Raw genomic sequence first — 13974 nt, 5'->3', positions numbered from 1 at the left:
TGACCCGTTGTGGGCCCCCAGGATGTTGGGGGGCCTGCATTTGCATGCACAAGGTGGCAGGCACTGTGCGGTGCCTGCCACGTTGTACATGCAAATGCACAACATGCCTTTTTAACATTGTGGCGGGTGCTGCTGACAGCACCGCCCGCTGCAATGTAAAAAATGCGGGATGCGCCCACTAGTGTTGCGGGCGCATCCTAATTTGAATCGCGGGACCGCCGCACATATGGCGGGCGGGCTCTTTTGCCGGTCCGGTGGCGGGCGGACGCCATCGTAATGGACCCCCAAGTTTTGAGTGCTTTTCTGAAAGGCAACAGTTCTGGGATTATCATGCTTCAGAAAGCCAAAAGGATCCAAGTAAACATTTGATGGAAATGTAACGGCTGCAAAACCTAGATCACGATAACCCAAGGCGAGAGATCTGTTATTTATTAATTGGACATCAGTACATGTAATATTTAGTTCTGTAGATATCTGCACCATTCACCCTCATGCTGAGAGCCAATAAAATCTCTATCCTGGTGGGAGGTGGGAACCCAGGACATGTGTCTAGATCAATCATCATTGATTTAAAAGAGAGTTGAGAACCATTATTTACATTAAACTTCACACAACCATACTTAACAACAAAAAGGAAGAAATGCACCATCAGTTATGTCAAAAACTGAAGTTTTATTCGCACAAACATTGGCAAAGTCTAATGCATTGGTTTTAAGATGCTATCAAATGCAAACGCAAGCATGCACAAATGCTATTGGCATGCGTTGCATGCATAAATACTATTTAGCACATTAAAGCCAGACCTATTGCCTTGCCAATGGTCAAATAGAAAGTAGAAAAAATGGATGATGTCTCTCCGAAATGCAAGCAGAAGATAAAGAACTTGTGTAATAAATAATGTGATGGTTGAGTATACTTTGTGGATATGGAATAGTCCGTCATGCATTCCAGTGGAAGAAGGCGGAACAATAATAATACAAAGTGAGAGAGACCTACTCATGTGGGTATAGCAAAAACCTAGTCTATGTATATTTTAAAAGAAAGGCACTGATTAAAAACAATATTGGCTTGCAGGGATATAGAGCTACAGCCTCTCACAAGTCACCATATATGTGGTCAAAGAAGAAAGAAAGAAAGAAAGAAGAAAGAAAGGTACATTTGTAGAGCGCTTGGCTACCCGGAGACCTCCCAGCGCTAGGCGTGGCTAGTGAACGGGTGGACGAAACAGGATGAATTAATTTAAGGGAATAGAAAGGTTTTGAGTTGTTTCCTGAAGACACTTTTCATGGGATTCCAAATGTTTTTTCTGTCTCATACATAATAATGAGGGAGACGTTTTTGAGACCTTCAGCAAATTATCACTTAGAGAAATTAACGATTAGTATTACATCAGTGACACTGCAAAATGAAGCCCAAGTAGAAAAGTTGTCTGTTGGCAAAATACACTGACTGGAATGCTATCCAGACTTCATGCACTAGGCCTAAGGTTCCTCAATCGAATGTTATGTTTCACAAGGCATATCCTTCACAAAGTTCTGGAGCCAGATAACATGCCCGGAAAAACTGTAAGCAAAATCACATTTGCCGCTTTCGTATCTGAGGCACCAAGAAAAAGTTAGAGTCTATCTATGTTCCCAGTGAATATATTTTCATTACTATGTCCCCTAAAAGGAACATCGGCCAGAAGAATAGATTCAAAGACTAGAGGGGCCTTAAAAGAAAAAAAAGGCACTTCTATAATCCACGTAGTCTTTAAATAGATACTTCATGTAAACTATTAAATGTGAACGGCAAACACAAGTCATACTAATAAAATACACTAAGAGCTCTTCATAAGAAGTTAAACAAAGATAGTCCAATACGCAATTCATCTGCTACAGAATAGTCTAGGTGTAGTAGGCATCCTTATCTACAACTCTTAACAGGAGCTTGGCCCAAACAGTTTTATATCAGAAGTGGAATCCATGCTAATGCTTCAGCAACTGATGCTCAGCGAATTTGACTTCTCATATATTCATACAATAGAAAATACAATCCAGGCCAGTAAAATACTGGTCAGATGGTGACCCTAATTGCAAGAGACACCGTCGCACAGTAGATACATGCTCACAGATGACATTGCCTTACAGCAGCCACTCATATAGCAGACACTTTTCCGCAGCATCTGGAACTCAACTGCAGCAGAAACACTCTCACAGCAGGCACACTTTAATCCTTGGATTCTGATGAGAATTTCTGCCATATGCGGAACCTACCATGCATCACATGGACACCCCAAGAATATGGGGTTCATGTCAAGCATCTGGTGGCCACCTCCGACATCCTATCGGCCTCTTAGACATCTTGCAGCCATCTAATCCATAAAGTGGACTTTCCTGGCATAAGGTGGGTGTCACACTAATCTAACCAATATTTCCAGTAACTGTGTTGGCCAACTTTAGTACATAGTTGACATTCGTGCCATGTAATGATGATACATGGACATGGAAGAGTATTTATCCACGAGGGAAGCAGTACTTGCGTGTGCCTTACACAACCTTAATATTGTTTCAAGAATATAGTTGGAAACATATATTGTGTAAAAAATATTGTCAAGTCAAGAATATGATAGGACAGAATATTGAAGTCAAGAATATCATTTTTCGTACTATAGTTGTATATGATATAATTTTCTTAATTATTTAGTTACGTTTTATTATGTTTTACTTTATAAGTTATTGCTATTTAATGTTAATCGTGAATAAATATTTAGTAGCAGAGATTATTTTATTTTTATTTTATTAATATTGTAAAGAATTTTTACGTTATTTGAATTTTCTTTATTTTGGGTTTTTTGGATTTGTAGGGGAGTAAAGTAGGACATTCTTAATATATATATATATTTATAATCGGTTATAAATCATTTGTTTTATATGAGTTTAATTGGTTAATTAGATTAAACGCAATTCTTTTTTAGATTATTGATTATATAAATTAATGCATTATGATTTTTAAATTTATAAGTAGTATTCACATTTAGTATATTTTTTATTCTTTTGTGTTATTCAATGATTTCTAATACTATTTCAAATATTTGCTTGTAGGGTGTTTGATTTGAAGGTATTGAGTTTGATAATACTTTTTATTGTATATGTTAGAATCATTAACAAATAGTTGTTTAATTCATATTTTTTCATTTGCTAATATGATTATTATTATATACATTGTTTTAATTATTTTTTAACTGATTACTATTAATGTCAACTGTTAATAATTTAAATTATTTAATCATTTTATTAAATTGTATATTCATTAAATGTCTCACGTTTTTAATATTTTATATATTAATTTTATGTTTTTTAATTTTATGTATTATTTTTTCTAGTATTATAAGGGGAATGTTCTATTTTAGGTTTTAGGGTGAGACGTGTTTTTAATATATATGTTTGTAATGATTCGATTAGAAAATAATGTTTTGCATTAATTTTTGATATTCTTAATTGTTCTTGTTGAAAACTTAATTTTTATTTTATTTATATTATTATATGATTCTCAATTGTTTCTTTTTTTTAAAGAATCTATTAGTTGAAATCCATTTTATTATATTTTTTCTCCATATTTAGTGAGTTTTGTTTAGTTTTTTTTTTTAATTTAGCGTTGGGAATAGTAAATCCATACCCTACAAAGTCTAACACTTTCACTCCTATTGCTTGGGTTAGAATGGTAATAGTAAATCTGATCCCTCCAAAGTACAAAAGTGTGCATACTATTGCTTAGGATGGAGTTAGAATAGTTAAGCTGACGTAGCCAAAGTCCAAAACTTTCCCTACTGCTGCTCACGTTGGAATGAGTAACGTAAAATTGATGCCTCCAAAGTCCAATATTGGTTTGCAAAGGTTTTTAGGTTGTAGCAGTAAAGTACATTTTTTGTATTCCTTTTTTCTTATTTATGTTTGAATATATGTACAACCGTCCATTCCTATAGTATTTTTCAATTTTTATTATTTTGATGTTGCAGGTGTAGTTATTTTTTATTTCAATTAAAGCTGTATTTATTTATTATCAATGTATGTAAGATATTATTTACATTATTTTTACTGAGGTTTTTTAAAATTTGATTTTTTTAAAGATACATGTTTGTGATCTAATTTTAAAAGTGATTTTTAGTATTAATGTTACTTTGTATTGTATATAATTTCATTGTTTCATTGTTTGAGACATTTTTTATGTTTTTTATTTTAATCATGTATTAATTTGATTGTATATTTTTATTTTGTATAATGTTTTAATTTAGTTTTTTATTATTAATGATTATCCTTTTTGTTTTTAGTTTATTCAATGTTCAATAATTTATTTACAAGAAACTTTACCTGGACGCCGCCACTTGCCGACTGGGTGAGCAGGGATAACGCCGACTCGTCTTGTGGCCTCCCCGTGTCCCTGGAGGGATTGACCGCCATATCGCCATCTAACAACTTGCAGCACCCGCTTCGCGGGTGCCGCTGCGCGGCATTTGGCGTGGGGTCGAGGCTGCAGGGGTGCCGGTGAGTGCCCGGAAGGAGGAGGGAACAACTGCGGGTGGTAACAGAGGGCGCGTGCTGCAGGGACTCTCTAGACCAGGAGTCCCTGCGCTGCACAGGTGTGCACGGCCGCGCCCCCAGCAAGACACGCCCCCGGCCGACCAAGCTTTAAACGTGAAGAATTTCTGAGTGCTGTGGGACCCTTATTTACAAGAAACTTTACCTGGACGCCGCCACTTGCCGACTGGGTGAGCAGGGATAACGCCGACTCGTCTTGTGGCCTCCCCGTGTCCCTGGAGGGATTGACCGCCATATCGCCATCTAACAACTTGCAGCACCCGCTTCGCGGGTGCCGCTGCGCGGCATTTGGCGTGGGGTCGAGGCTGCAGGGGTGCCGGTGAGTGCCCGGAAGGAGGAGGGAACAACTGCGGGTGGTAACAGAGGGCGCGTGCTGCAGGGACTCTCTAGACCAGGAGTCCCTGCGCTGCACAGGTGTGCACGGCCGCGCCCCCAGCAAGACACGCCCCCGGCCGCAACGCCTCCTTTAAGGACAGTGTTCTTCCGCTCAGCGGGACGCGAGCGAAGCCCGGGCAAAGGGCGGGCCCTCTGTGGCCCTCAGAGGCCAGAAGAGGCTGGACTGGGCCATAAACCCTAGTCGGTTACACTTAGCTTCCTTTTGCTGTTACTGATAGGAAATATAGGCCATGAACTGCCGCGAAACCAGAAGTATGGCCGCTGTAGGAGCTAAAAAACTTACCGGAACCTTGGATGATTTTATTACCCGCACTCATGCGTTAATTGACGAGGGAATAACATTAATGGATAGGAGAGTGTCCCAAGACCTGGCCATGGCCAAGCGATCCTCCCTGGGACTTATTGCACAGGCACAGACACCCAACACTGATTCTCGGACAGATATACGGGCCCTAGTTCATAGCACTGGAGAGACTGGGGATCTTGATGCCTCAAACACTTTACAGGACCTGGAGGCTTCTCCTAACCTTCATCTCCTAACAGAGAGTGGAGTGCAACAATGTGAGTTAAACACCTCTAACAACATATCCGTTACAAAAGAAAGGGGCCGGATAGAAGGGGCTATCCCTAAGCAAATTCGAAAGACCAATAAACCATCAATTCCTAAAGGAAAGAAGGTTCGAATTCCCCCTAACCTCCCTAACATGGATAAATTGCCAGTAGTTTTACCCAGTTCCACAGGGGGACCGCATGCTATTAAGAGTGGTTTACCCTTGAGCCTTCCAGACGACACTATTATCGATCAAAGTCTAGAGGAAATTCTGGAGCTGACCGGGGAAGTTGGTAACTTAGCAAAATCACCATTACAGGAGGGGTATGGTTCAAGCACGAATAACACCACTATTTTTAATATGTTAAAAGTATTGCTGGAACCCATAGAGGCTAGATTACGCTGCCTGGAAACTGTCCTAAAAAACATACATAAGGATATAAGTGCCCCTAGTTTTACCTTGAATAACAAAATTGCCCAGGTTACCATTCCACCTAAAACGGCCAATAAGCCTTCGGTGGCTGTTACCAGATCGCTGGCGACCATAAATGTGGCCCCCAAGAAACCCAGTAACACTCCAAACCAGGTTGGCACCTCAACAAAGGCCCCCGTAACTGACCAAACTCAGACAACAACTAAAATTAATCCAACCGCTCAGGCTACATTAAGTGATCGCTTATCACAGCCTTTAAATCTTGATGCACCCGACAGAGCCAAGGGCATGGCCCGCAGAAACATTCACCTTCCTCCTGATGCCTGCCCCTACGTGATTATTCTCACTGGTGTTACCGAAATCCCTCCATCAGAAGTAGAATCGTATCAGGCTCTTAAAAACAAAGTATGTCACTGGCTATCCAGAAACTATCCCCTCCCGCCAAACATACCGAGCAATATTCTAATGATTGAGAGAGCTCCGTGGGTGGGAGGCAACAGAAAAAACCTACAAGGGGACTGCGTAGTGGTCACTTTCGAGAATACGGAGGTTGTAGATTTTATTTGTAGTAGTGGATCCCCTAGATTCCAGACGAGTACGGTGGCTGCTAGACCTCTTTCCTATTTTTATCTCCCACAAAATCAAGCTGACAACCGATGGAGCTGGTTAAAAGGACCATATGACAGTAAATTCAGACAGAGACTTAATCCCCCCTGGGAAATACAATCCCTTGGGTGGGAGGAGGGGTGGGATGCGGGATGGAACCTGGTAAGGAGCAGAAGAGGTAGACCGCGCCAAGGCGGCCCTCTTGTTGGTCCACATCACAGCCAACCTTATCATTACCACCAGCTTACAAATGGTCTAGATAATCCCTTGCACTTTCCAATAGCCAATCGCTTTGAATGCCTGTCAACCACAGACTGGGTTGACTGACAAACACAGGGCTCGTCATTTGGACGGAGTTACCAGATTATCCGTATTCAACCAGGTAAGGTTGTTGCCACGGAGGACGCGATTAAATCAAACTTGTCTCCTACGCCTGATAAAGGCCCAGTGGAGGGCGAGCGCCGGGGTGCGCTTACCCCTCCTAACGCAGATTCAACATATTGTCAAATTCTCACTTGGAATGTGGCGGGTTTAAATGCAAAGGCTCTAGACCCCATATGGCAAGGGTTCGTAAAACAATACGACGTCCTGGCAATCCAAGAAACATGGGACACCACTACAAGTTTTTCATTGGATGGTTTCCGCAGTTTTTCTACTCCAGCAGTCCCAGGAGCAAGAGGGAGAGCAAAGGGTGGCCTACTTACACTGTGTTCTCTGGACTTGGTGGGGGTTTTTAAAAAACTAGATTCCGCACCCATGAACACGTTAGTTGTGGAGTGGACTCTATCTGACTCAAAAATTTTCTTGCTTATCAATTTTTATAATTCCAAGGAGGTTTCTTATGCGAATGAGCATTTGACCTCCTTGTTAGACTTTCTGTCAGTCTATAGACAAGATTGCATTTCCGTCCCAGAGATGGTCATCCTGGGTGATTTTAACATTCATCCTTGTGAGGGAGATTGTTTTAACGATAGATATGGGGGTTTACCGACCGAGGGCATTCCCCATTTTGAACACACGAATGAGGGTGAGTGTCTCGAGACTTTCCTTGCAAATTTAAACCTATTCGAAATTGAGCAGGGCAAAAATGAACCCAGAGCCCCAACTTTTATAGGGAGAGACGCCAACACCGTCATAGACTATATTTTTGTATCATCCGGGGTCCTGTCAAAGGCATGTGAGTATAGGGTTGTTACTGCTAGTTTCAGTGATCATCATCCCGTCCTCTTAATGCCGGACCTAGACTGTTTCCGGATTAGTAGATTGACAAGTGTGGCAGCTTCAAAAGTCCTGACGACCAAGGACCAGGGGAGGCGTCTTAATTGGGGGATGATTGTCCCTGATCAATTCTTCCAAACATTAGCCCAAGAGTCGGAGGCTAACTTGGCAGTGTGCTTAGATCCAACTGCCCTTGGCTCTGATGTTGTGGCTGCGTATGAGGAAATATGTGCAAGGATCTCTAAGAACTTGGAGCCAAGGCCAGGCGCACTAAGGAACAAGAAGATTTATAAATGGTTCAACAAGGATTGCTTGCTAAAACACAGTGCCCTGTTGAAAGCTCTAAAACATAAACCCAGAGACAGGCCCTTAGTGGCTAACCTAAGGAAGGAATACAAAATTGCAGTCACTAATCGCAAAACCCAAATTAAGGAGGAAGCTTGGGATAGTTTACTATCCATTGATGTATTGAGAGATAGCAAAAAGTTTTGGGCCATTGTGAATCAGCCTTTTTTTTCCGAGGATGGGAAAACCGATATGGACTGTGTGATCGAAGACGATAGATGGCTAGGCCACTTCAAACAGATTTATGAATCCACAGCATTAACTTCACCAGTCAGTGCCCATGTTATATCCCACCTGGTTATGGAGTTTAATACCACCGAGGTTGAAAGGGCGATTAAAGACACAAGTAAACACAAGGCCCCGGGACCTGATGGGGTCCCCGCAGATCTCTACATCCAGTATCCGCAATTTTGGTCAAAAATATTAACCAATGTTTTTAATGCGATACCTGCAGCTGGTTTTCCTGCCTCCTGGTCTACCTCTATTATTGTGCCCATTTTCAAGAAAGGGAATAGGGGGGACCCTGCCTGCTACAGGCCAATCTCCCTGTTGGACTCTGCCGTTAAGATCTTGGGCAGAGTCATCTTACAAAGAATGGGGGATTGGCTAGTGGAGAGCGGGACCCTTTCGGAACTACAGTATGGTTTCAGAGCACATAGAGGGACCATGGACCAATGTTTAAACCTCCACCTTATTATTAGCAAATACACCGTGGCGAAGGGGGGGCTTCTCTATCTGGGATTTATGGACTTATCTTCTGCTTTTGATTTGGTTAACCGTTCAAAACTGTGGATTATTTTGCGTGACTTGGGTTTGGACAGTACTTTGGTTAATTTTTTGCACGACCTCCATCAAAATCTGTTCGCCTCGGTTAGGGTAACAAGGGAAGGAAGATGCACGACGAAGTTTAGGTCAGGGAGAGGGGTCAGACAAGGCTGCATTCTGGCCCCTCTCCTTTTCACACTGTATATTAACTCTTTGGGGAAATCCCTGAACTCAGCTACCTTGGACATACCGCGTATGGGGGGGCTACCTATTCCGGTCCTCCTATACGCGGATGACGCTGTTCTTATAGCTCGGACTGGTACGGGCCTGCAAAGATTATTAGATCATTTTGGTGGTTTCATGGAAGCCTTGGACCTAAAGATCAACACTGCTAAATCTCATGTTATGGTTACAGGTTCACGGAAGAAATATATGAAGGTTAGGTCCTTCAGCTGTAACAATTCTCCTATTTCGAGGGAACCCTTTTTTTGCTATTTAGGAGTCACCTTTGACGAGAAAGGAACTTGGGGTGCCCAACTGAAACTAAAGGAGAATGGCGTAAGCAGATCTACCACAGCTCTTATGCATTTTGCTAAAAGATTGGGTTCGAGACCCATGGAAGCCATGACTCGTATTTATAGAGCCAAATGTGTGGCAATTGCATCCTAAGGGGCAGATATTTGGGGCTACGTTTCATCCCCAGGCATCCAAATCGTAGAAAACAACTTTATACGAGCCTTGTTATCACTCCCGAAATCATCTCCCACATATTTGATCCATAACGAAATAGGCTTGGGATATGTCACTGATCTCTTAAAAATGTCCCCACTGTTATGTTGGATTAAAACTTGGACAAATGAGGAGATCACATTGAACCATTGCATTCTCAAAGATTGTATGACTTTGGATAAAGCAGATAGCATACCGTGGCTAGCGTATGTTAGAGCGGCATGCGCTAGGCTGGGGCGCACGGATATGTACTCTTTTCCACAGAATCTTAAGAAAGAGGATGTAAGGTGGGTCAAGCAGCACTTTCGAAATATGTTGGAAGCTGAGAGGGAAACGGTTGAGCTTTGTAAACCAATGGTAAGATCATTTTACCAACTTTCGTCGTCTATGGCCATGGAACCTTATTTAAAATATGTAACCAAACCATATCATCGTTTCCTACTTATAAGGTTCAGGTTCAACCTGATACATCTCGTGCTTGGCTCGTATACAAAGTGGGGCATTCCAGAAGACTCCCCACCCTGCGATTTCTTTTCCACACAGGATACTCTGCACCTAGTTATGCTTTGTGAACATTATTTGGTGGCCCGTAAAAAAATTCTTTTACCTATCCTGAAAGACTTAAACTTTGCTCAGGTACGGCCGGCTCTATTATACTTACAGTTGTTGAACTCGGTACAGGTCACATATGGTGTAGCTTGTTTTTTGGTAGCAGCCGTTAGACAAAATAAAACCAGACTGGCCCTAGAAATCAACCACCAAACCTGACACTTGCAAATATGGTACTCCTTATATCTCTAACATGTTTTTTTTATCTAGGATTTGCAATCACTTTTATACTTGTTTAATTGAATTTTAACCTTGTTTTATGTACTCTGTATTGCTTTTATGGGTTTAATTTACCGAATAAAGTTCTTTGACTGACTGACTATTTGATTATATATTATGCTTAGTTTTTGCATTTATTTTAAATGTATACATTCATTTATAAAAATGTATTTGTTTCCAATAATATATGTATATTTTTGTAATGCACTTTTTTACATTAATGTTTTTTTAAAGCTAATATAATATGAAATATTTTACATTCTATTTACTTACCTATATAATAGTGATCTTTATTTCACTATATTTTTAGTCATCATTTTTGTACTTTAGAAAGTAAAAATGCAGAGTTGATATTTGTATCTTCAATATAGTTTTGACGATACTTAGTATAGCAATATTTGTTATTGCTGCTATTATGCCACAAAAGCATGAGCGCTTCATAAAATGACAAGCTGGTATTTGGGGGTCAACCCAGTGTATATAAAAACAGGAAAAGTTGATGCCAGGAGATAAAGTGTGTTTTTAGAAGATTACAAGCCTTATGCGTTTAGCTGAAATTAAGAACTGGTATTCATAGCGAAAATAAGTGTATAGTTAGAAAATGGAACGTTTTTATTCTGGGATGGGGATTATTTACAACAAAATAAAAATCTGAAATGTGTTGTGTTACTTAGATTAATAAATTTTCAGGCTAATGTTTGGTGATGTTGCACTATGAGAATAGAGTATTTCCAAAACAAATTTAAAACTGATATTTGAATAATAAGCCTGATCATTCGGAATAATATTCACTTTATCTTCTAAAGCGCAGTTCTAAGGCCATAGAAAGTCATGCTGCTATTGTTCTGAACACTCTAGTAGTAAATGTTTATGCTGGTAATCTAGTACACTTCCTCTATCAATACCTGCTGTGAAACATACACCTGTTTTTATTGAATTTTCAGCTAATAATCATGCAGCGATCCATCTGAGTATTGGCGTGCTTTGTAACAGAGGTTAATACATATGACACGCCTCTTGAAAAGTGTGTATCAATCTCATTAACATACTTTGCTTTGCAGATAACCATATTGTTGAAAAACGAGGCATTAGTTGTGTGGCCTGCACATGTAATGGGTCAACATTTGTCCTGCAATGGGAACCAACCACCCCATTTTAGCGCTTAGAGTAGCGTTGCAGAGCAGTCCAAAGCCTACTCAAGAGATGTGGTGTGGACTAGTAATAACCATTCCTAGATACGCAATAATAACACTCAATAAATGACTATCTAGTCTGTGCTTTTCTGCAAAAAGAAAAAGGAAAAGTACATTTATTACATAAAACTACTCATTACTATGCAAGTTTACAAACATATGTAAGCTGATTGAAATACTTCTTGATGACATCGCGTAAACATTCACACCCCTCCCACAGGAGGGGGGGTCTAGTACCACCAATCACATGTATAAACATTATCTTGCCCTCAAGTGCCACGGGTTGACCATAACTTCGAGTAAGGGCCCTTACCACTGGCACCAAGCAAGTGGCTGCCCACCACATTATTTCAACAAGGATCTCATAATGGGAAAATATGCCATAGTTATGCATTTTATACTGGGAACACATGCCATCCTTACATATAAACCTGACCGAGAGCACCTAATACTAACAACAAACTTTAATCACTGTGGCTGACAGTCTTGTTATTCAACTAAAGTAGTACAAGAATACATGTCTAAGCATGACTGGGAGTGAGGAGTATTCATCATAACTATTAGCATGAATAACGCAAGTCAAATGCAGCCCCTAAAAGGCATCACCTGTATAATTACGTGACTATGCAGCTATAATCAGGCAACCCTTAAGAATGGCAGCAACATATGCTCAGATTTGGCATAAAATACAACATGCAAATCCTAATCCCCAATGGACAAATTTAACGTAAATGCACCTCTGTGCAATTACACCTTTACTCCCATAGAGATGTCTCGAATATGATAACCCATATTAGCCCTCTCACACCTAGGTGTAGCACTAATCTTCAGCAGTCCAAGCTGTAGAACAAACGTTCCAGCATTAGGAAGGTTTGAAACAATGCCAAAACCCTTGAGGGGATATTGTCTCAGAGTCACCAGAGACTTAGGCTGGGGACTTTCCAACTCTTTTTGGGGGGACCCTGTGCTGCTTCTGCAGCCCTGCCACACAGTTGCTTCAACTTGGCAGTGATCCCCTCCTCTGACGGTCACCACACGCCAGAAAACGAGCTGTTTTCTACCAAGAATGGGCCAGGCCCTGCAGGACATTATGGGACTTTCTCCTAGGTGCGTGCATATTGTAGTAGTGGCTCCCCCAGAGCAAGCTGTGCTGGATTGCCCTGCAGGTAAGCAGCCTCTTGCCACGCTTTTACTTTTTTTGGGGGTGCCCCAACTCACCCGGCCACCCCATGTGCCTTTCTTGCCTTGGAGAGCAGCTCGGGGATCCTACCTCCGGCCGCTCTCGTCAGCTCCCCACCTGGCCAGCACCCTTGCATGTTGCAGAGGGAGGCGGTCCTTTATTCAGACTTGCATGCTCCTGCGTGCAGACGCGGGTGCTGCGGCCAACTGTCTAGGGATGAGGGGAAGTGCGACAGCACTCCATCCTCCTCCCACTGGCCATCAGGGCCAGGGATTGGGTTTTGGGCTCCCATGCAGCCTGTTGGGGGGGGGCGCGACAGCACTCCCCGACTTTGTCTTCTTTGGGGCCCAGGGTTGGGATCCTGGCCCCTGGGCACCTGCACGGGGGTCACGACGGCGCTCCCCGACTTCATCTTCTTTGGGCCGAGGGATGGGATCCTGGGCCCCTGGGCCCCTGGGCACCCTCACGATGGGGCACGACAGTGCTCACCGACTTTCTCAGTTTCTTGGGTGCCCAGGGATGGGATCCTGGGTCCCGGCAAGCTTCACAGGGAGCGCAATAGCGCTCCCTGACTTTCTCTGCTTCTGGGGGCAGCCCCTGGGACCTGACCCACCATGGGGGCACAACAGAGACTGGTGACAGAGTCTCCCACATGCTTTGTCATCAGTTTTAAATCAGATTAAATGTTGCAAACCTTCTGGGGAGCATATCTTGATCACTGATTTTGTCAATTTTGGGCTCTTTTCAGTCCTGGTGGCCAGCCCTAGCCAAAGGAGCACTCTTCTTCTGCCTCCTAGCGGATGCTCTTATTCAGGAACAGCCTCTCACCTGGTTACCTCTTCTGGGCTTCTCTCCTTGTGCAGAAACTCAGGATTTCTCTCACTGGTTCTGGACTCTCTCAGAGGCACAGCCAAGGGTCCTGGGGACAGTCAGGGGCATCCTCCTCCTCCCAACCGCCCATGGCATCAGCCTCCAGTCCCAGTGTTCCTTAGCAAGAGCACATCCCAGAGAGAGCTCTCCTTCCTGCGCAGAACCTTTTTAAGGAGGGTGGAGGGTGCTGGCACGAGTGCACCTCTGGCCTATCTTGCAGTGCCACATCATCTCTCTGCCCCTGTTCCCACCTTCCTGCACATGCCTCTGGGATACTTCAACAT

General features: G+C 42.4%; 1 protein-coding gene across 2 annotated transcripts in view; it reads right to left on the bottom strand.

Annotated features, from left to right (window-relative positions):
• ERICH3 (glutamate rich 3) overlaps positions 1–13974 on the bottom strand; it is a 554163-nt gene that overhangs the window by 248817 nt on the left and 291372 nt on the right. The window lies entirely within an intron of this gene.

This window comes from Triturus cristatus, chromosome 4_2 (genome assembly GCF_964204655.1).
Source record: "Triturus cristatus chromosome 4_2, aTriCri1.1, whole genome shotgun sequence".
In the NCBI taxonomy this organism is placed as follows: Eukaryota; Metazoa; Chordata; class Amphibia; order Caudata; family Salamandridae; genus Triturus; species Triturus cristatus.
The sequence above is the reverse complement of the archived record's forward strand: the minus strand, read 5'-3'. Positions and strand labels throughout refer to the sequence as shown.